Genomic DNA, 7,093 nt, shown 5'->3' on the forward strand with positions numbered 1-7,093 from the left:
GCTGGGTGGGGTAGGGAAAGGGTGGGTGAAGGTATGACCATGAGAGGGCTGGATCTAGGAGACTGCTACTCCTGTGTTTCTCTTCCAGAACGACAAAGACAGGCAGAGTCAGAAGAGTCACAGTGCAGGTCACCTTAGTCAGCTACATGTATCTGTGCCTTTAGTTGTCAATCTCCATCCTTTTTCCACGTGCAAGCATATAGAAAATTTTCTTTTGGTTCACCTGGAATTTTGCCTTTTTTATCAAAGGAGTTCCACACACTGTCTGGAAATCCAAAGTATTTCAAGTACTTACAATTCAGGGAAAGCACCAGCTAAGTGTAGCTCAGGTCCTGAGGAATGTCATGCCCTAGAGTTTTCTCCAGCAAAACTAACCACTACTACCAGATGAAAAGTAAGCATTCCCCTGCTAAACCCCTTCTCAGTTACAGACTGTGTTTAATGCTCTTTGAAGAAACAGCGAAACAATTCCTCTTGTTGCAAAGCACTGAAGAACCCCCTTATGAGTACAAAATTTGGATGTTGTGTTGTGTCCTGGGTATCTAGGTCTGTTTGGCTCAATGAACCTTCCTTTTCCAAAAAAAAAGATTAGTTTTGTCATTCTTCATGAAACTGAAGTCCACAGATCCCTTATGCTGAAATTTGCATAGCAGTGTGCTGTGCCAATGGCAAAAGGATTTGGTTTCAAATATAGCCATCTAAAATTACATACTCTCTGTCCAGATTGTCTAGGGGAAGGAAATGTGAAGTTTTCTGGCAACCCAGCCCCAAACAAACAAACAAAACCCACAAACAAACATACCAACCCCACTTGCATTGGCTAAGACTGGATGACCAATATGCTGAATTTGGCAAATGTATGTATCAATGCCCCTCTCAATAGGAAAACTAGTTTCGTCCTGGGATGCTTGCTGCTTCTAGTTTGGGGTTTGGTCAGTGAAGGCGGAAGGGGCACCATAAACATTTCCAGTTCCTCCCACGAAGCCTGCCGAAATATCTTTAGATTCTACATGTTGGTATCTATTTTACACGTGTTACTAACAAATACAGGCAGCCAAGTTAGATCATACCCGTACATAAGGAGCTTTATTAAATGCAGATGGTGTAGTTTAAGTTGTTCATAATTGGGACCCATGTCACTGTAACTTGCATGCCTTTCATAATGGGCTATAAAGCTCTCCATCTGCTTTGAAGCACACTAATGTAAATAACTTACTGGAGCATCCGTTTTGTTTGTTTTACTTTTGGAAATAGTAAGAAATTAGCATAGCTGCTTTGAAAGGTTTTCTTCATACATTCAGTACACTGCACTCCAGCCTCTGCTCCACTGCTCAGTGGGGGCAGAGCTCATCCTCCAGAGAAAAGCCTCATTTATAATAGGGACCACACAGTAATGACAGCCCACTGGGAGCAGCACTGAACCAATGTAGGCTACAAGCATTTTTCAGAACTGCAGCAAGCACTAAAAGAACAACGTTCCCACTGTAAATTAGAGAAGCATCTGATATCCTCGTTGGAGATGACATCATTCCCTCTATGAGAGTGACTGCTTGACTGGATTGTGTTCCTGCATTGTGTTTATACTCACATCATTCCATTAACTTTAGTGGAGGCAATTATTATACTCATTTAATTACACATAACATCCTGTTCTAGACCCAACCACTTGTGAAAAGACTAAAATGTTCAGATTTCTTTTACACTGTTCAGGTGTTTCACTTCATTACTCTGTGACTTCTCAAGAGTTTTAAACTTCTGCCAAACAGCTGGCATTACTGCTATGGCCACAATGTGAAAACTGAGAGATCAGGCACTTTGCTGTATTAAGTCTAGTGAACACTGCAATGGGGGAGTGAAAAAGAGAGAAGACTTAGGGGGAAGCACTTTAGCAATCAATATAATCTGTGTCTTTACATTTCCAGGATCAGCTGTTTGTGAAGACACCTTCTGTCTAGTCTTCAGCCTTTTTTTGTCCTTCTTTTTTTTTGTTTTGTTTTGTTTTGTTTTTGGTAAAAAGTCTCCTTATAGAGCAGTCCATACATTCTGCATAATGCTGAAATAGCTTTTACCTCAGCGAAACAATCACCTTGCCAATGTTCTTCACAAACCCTTATGCCTTCACAGTCAAGTCACTATTTTAAACACTGCATGTCAAAAACACCCTGTATTTTTGCTTACACAAGGCAAAGCTATTTCCTCATCTCCCAGTATCATTAGCTGAATGATCAATAGTCCCAGGCATCTCACCAGAGACCCTGATCAGACTTTAACCTGCCAAGAGAATCTGATATGTGACCCAGGCTACAGAGCATCATCTGTAATTAAGGTGTACTCTGTGGATGCCTAAGCATCCTCTGTCACAAATCTGAAGACTGTATTTATTTTGAACATCTGTAACCATATAAATTCTTCCAACAATCACATCACCACAGAGATGTTTAGGTATGATGCTGTATTAGATAATCCTACAGTTTTGCTTTTCTGGTGGTTCTTCAAGTCATATTCTTCACATACATCAATTATCATTTCTTCCCTGCACTTTGAAACCTGTGTATGAGAATGTATTTCTGCATTTGAAAGAAAAATGGAGTGCACATAGTCCTATCCAGGACCTCTGCATGGAGCAATAAGTGAAAATGAGTAAGTCCATTCCTGTGGGAACACCTCTCAAAAATCTTGTTCTTGTAATACTAATTCCACACTATATGAATGTGCAAATTTAAAATAGATGTCCATAAAGAAGAGACTGTTACTGGAAACACTGATATTTCTGCATGGCTATAGATAGAAACAGAAAACAGAATATTGCATAACTTCTTAAAACCAGGAATCTTAAAATTTAATATAACGTCAACCTATTATCCCTAGTTTTATTTGTCATTTCACAAATATTTGATTTTGCAAGATGGAAAAAACCTTGTACATCATCACAAGTGAAGATTTGGCCTTAAGTTTAAAGCTCTGACCTTATATGAGAACATATTCTGCAATTTGTCCTCAAAATCTTCTCCTTTTCAATTGATCGAGTGGAATAACATTAATTATGTAAAAAGATATTCAGAGAGTTAAGATCTGCTTCTTTTTTCTTCTTCTCTTTACAGATAAATATTGCATTTTCAATAAAAAAATGTTCCCTATGCTAATTTGACATCAGAAGAATATGATAATTATTCATCTGCTAAAGTAACTTAAAACTTAAATTATCATCTTTCAGAATAGCTGAAATTATTTGAAGTCAATATCAGAATGCACATGCATATGTAACATTAGGTCATCTCAAGAACCGGCCCACTTATATTCATGGCGACTTTCTTTAGTTTTGATTGATGCAGTGTTTCCATGTATGTCTGGACTGTAAGTGTTTTTAAAACTTAATTACATTAATCTGGTATATGAACTTTTAATATCCAGTCATGTTAACAAGCGGTTGGATTGTTCCAACACCAAGGTAATTACGTGTTGATCTATTTGTGAGATACTGAGTGGGCAGTAGGGAGACACCATTCAAGCAGTTAAAGAGTTGTTGAAATATACCTCCCCCGAACCTAAAAAAAGAACTTAGAAGGTGATGCCCAGGTACATAGAAAGCCTGACAGATTTCTCCCTCCAACTGCAGCAGATACTCTCTAATGAAGAGCACCCGCAGAACAGAAAGAGCGAGTTACATTTATTAAGAAGATGGTTAGATGCTTTTTCCACACTGAAAACAAATGAGCAAATAGCAGCTGGGAGCAAATGGCAGCCATGACATCATTTGTTTTCAGTGCTTTCCTTTTTAAACAAATGACTGTAGTGAAGATTAGCAAGTTCCTATCCTTTATCCACAACATCACCTTCAGGCCAGAAACACTCCCAGGCCCAAACAAATTACACCCAAGTTGTAAAAGTTTAAAATCAGCAACAGAGAAATAGAGAAATCTAAAACTACTTCTAGGATAACACCAAGCCTTTGGTGTCAGAAGTGGGTTTTGTTCCCTAAGGCCATAAAATTCAGAGCCTGATCTGGGGTTCAGATATCCCCAGGGGACCCCTTCTTGGGGAACAATTTTCAGTCACGGCTTGCAAACCATCACAGGCATTGTCAGAAAAAAAAAATCGGCCCGTGTTTGCCAGAAAGCTAAACTTTCTGCCTCTCATCTGCATCCAAACCACAGGCTGCAAATGGTGGTGATCTGAGTACTTGACTGCTGACTCTTATTTCTAATTTTCTCAGCACGACTATGCCTTTGTGAGTGTGGTGACAAAAGACTAGCAATAAGCCAAAACACACCACAGAACAAAAAAAAAAAAAAAAGCCCAACCAAAATTCTGAGATTTTATTGGGTTCAGCCTTCCTGAGGAAAAGAAAATCCTCCCTGAGCTGAAAACAGGCCAGGAGACAGTGTCCTTGGAGAGCACATCTGCACTGTGCTGCTGGTGGGGAAAGCAACCAGGAAAGCAGAGCCCCAGCTGCGTGGCCACAAGGAAACATGTCTGTGACAGAATGAAGAAAATCCCACTGCTCCTTTGCAGCTTAAGGTGTATTTACACAGCCCAGACCTGTCTGTGAGGCCCTGCATGACACCCCTCTACCAGGGAGCAGGGCAGGCGGGGGGCACCAGCCACAGCCCCAGCTCTGGGCATCAGGCACCTCCCTGGGGACTGGACAACTAGACAGGACCCGGCCATGGGCTTGCAGGTAGTCCCCCTAGGGAGGGTGTCAGAGCCCATTTGTGCCCTTGGAGCACTGATGGTTTTGCGTAGTATAGCAATTTAAGAAGGGAAATAACTCAGCTGGCAGGAGGCAAATTTAAACCATCAGCTGTGTTGACAGGATACCCCTAGCTGGTATAATATCTTTATAGAGAAAACAAAACTCAGACTTCACTGGAGTACTCAGCAGCCCTGTTAAAAGCCAGCAAGACTTTTGGCTTGCCTCAGGACAGGACAGAAAAATGCATGAAAAAACCTTCATCACCTCATCTCAGACCTTACTGCTAGAAACTCCTGCCACAGTCACACCATTATAGGCACCCAAGATTTAACAGGGCACAGCATGGCATTTGAGTCACATGCCATATGAGAACCATTTTGGAATACATGCTTTCCACATCATCAGATATGGCCAAATATATCAGTGTTGACTTTTTTTTTTCTTAAGTGTATCAAACTGCTTTTAGATAAGGTTATAAATTATGGCCTGCTTTTATGTTTTTAAAGCGAAACATGCCTTTAAAAGGATACGGTCCAGATACCTATTCTGAGCATCAGGGAAATACTTTACAACTTCGTATCAGATTGAATAATGCTGATGTAGGAATGCATTTCTGGAGGGTCTGGTCTGTCATTTTGAGAGAAACAGCTAATGGCACCAGAGCTGTCACAAGATTCTTTGGTTTCTGAAGTGGATAAGCATGCTCAAAAAAATGCTGAGTTTTCAGGTTTGACCAATAGCCTGTCATGCCCCCTCTTTTCCAATTTGCCTGCTTACGTGATGCAGTCTTACTTCTGTTTAACTGGTCTCTGTCTTACCAACCTGCTAATCCTGCCTAGCGAGGCACTTGTTTCTAAACATAAACTATCACTATAAGCTGAATTAACTAGATACTGAAGTGGGCTGCAATATAATAACGCATGCTAAACATGCATCCTGGTGTTTTCTTCTTTCTTACTGCACATCTGCTCTTCCCTCCAACTTTTGTTTACAAACTAATCACACCATTTAGAGAAACAGCACAGCTACTGTGATGGGAAATAAAATATAATTCCATTGCCTGGAAAATGGTTTTCAAGAAAAAAAATCCTATTTCTCTTTCTCAAAAAGGGTCAGAGATTGATGTAAATTAAACCTCTGTGATAACATTACCAAAATAAATCACTGAGAATTGCAATCCAGTATCATCAGCGATTAAGAAATCACTTATACTGGCCAAATCAAAATATATAACCTATAAAGAATTTATAATTCACAGGACAAGAAGATACTGCATAATCTGCCCCACAAAACAATAATACAATAATTCAAGCTGCCTTTTATAAGGTGATGAATCTGAATGCTGTGAAACATCCAGTACACACTTGAGTTAATCATTTCCATAAAGGTGGTGAGGATGAGTACCAATGACCTCCACAAACTTGCAGATCTGGGAATAAAAAAGAAGAAAAATACAATATATCTACACAGTTTAAGTATTATTTGAACTCAGTTATCTATGTTAGATCTGTCCCTGTGAAACACACGTTGTACTTTAACTCTTTCTGAGGCCTACTGAATTGATAAACATAATGTTACTGTAAAAGTGGAGACAGTATTAGTTATACTATAGAAGTATAAAGAAGACCACTCTCTTATGATGATTAGAAGAGACTTCTAGTCTTTCTGCAAAATCTGACATTGGCTAGACCTTTTTTTTCATTTAAAACAGAAGCCTATATCAAAGACTTTCCTTTGTTTATGCTTTTATTAAATTCAATTACTTGATCAAATGTTACCTGTAATGAGTAGCCATCCTGTCCTATACTTATTGTTTATGAGGCCAACTATAAAGTAGTGTTACCTCAAACTGATTCAGGGATAATATGTTGAAGTTGGTCAACTCTCATGTCTAGGAATAGCCAGATCTTATCAATTTAGGAATATTTGTACTACATTTCTGAAACTCAAACCTACACCTCCTGTGGTGACAATCCCTGCTCGATATTGAGATTACAGTGATGCTGCTTATGATTCTAGACAAAATCAAACATGCTTTCTCAAAAGACCTGAGTTTTACTACAAGGGAACATTATGTTATCCTCAAGAAAGTAACTTCAACCCAAAGTTTTCTATCTGACTCTTTTCCTTTCCTTTAGGGTTTTCCTATTAGTAGGGTAGAATGTTGCTCCCTGCCCAGCTCTTGTGATGTCAATTCTACTTTTCTTGGTATAATTATAGCAATACATACCCTAAGAACGGTTGTCCATCAGTCATTGCTGAGATTGTTGCACTTCTGTTATCCCTAGTAAGCTATATCCTGCACTAGTAATTGAAGTTGCCCATGCTCTTTCCATTAGGCTATAAACATTTCTCTGGTGTGGCTTTCTTGCTCATTTGTGTTTAAGCTCATTGCTTCAA

Source organism: Streptopelia decaocto (assembly GCF_964273445.1).
Source record: "Streptopelia decaocto genome assembly, chromosome: 1".
Taxonomy (NCBI): domain Eukaryota; kingdom Metazoa; phylum Chordata; class Aves; order Columbiformes; family Columbidae; genus Streptopelia; species Streptopelia decaocto.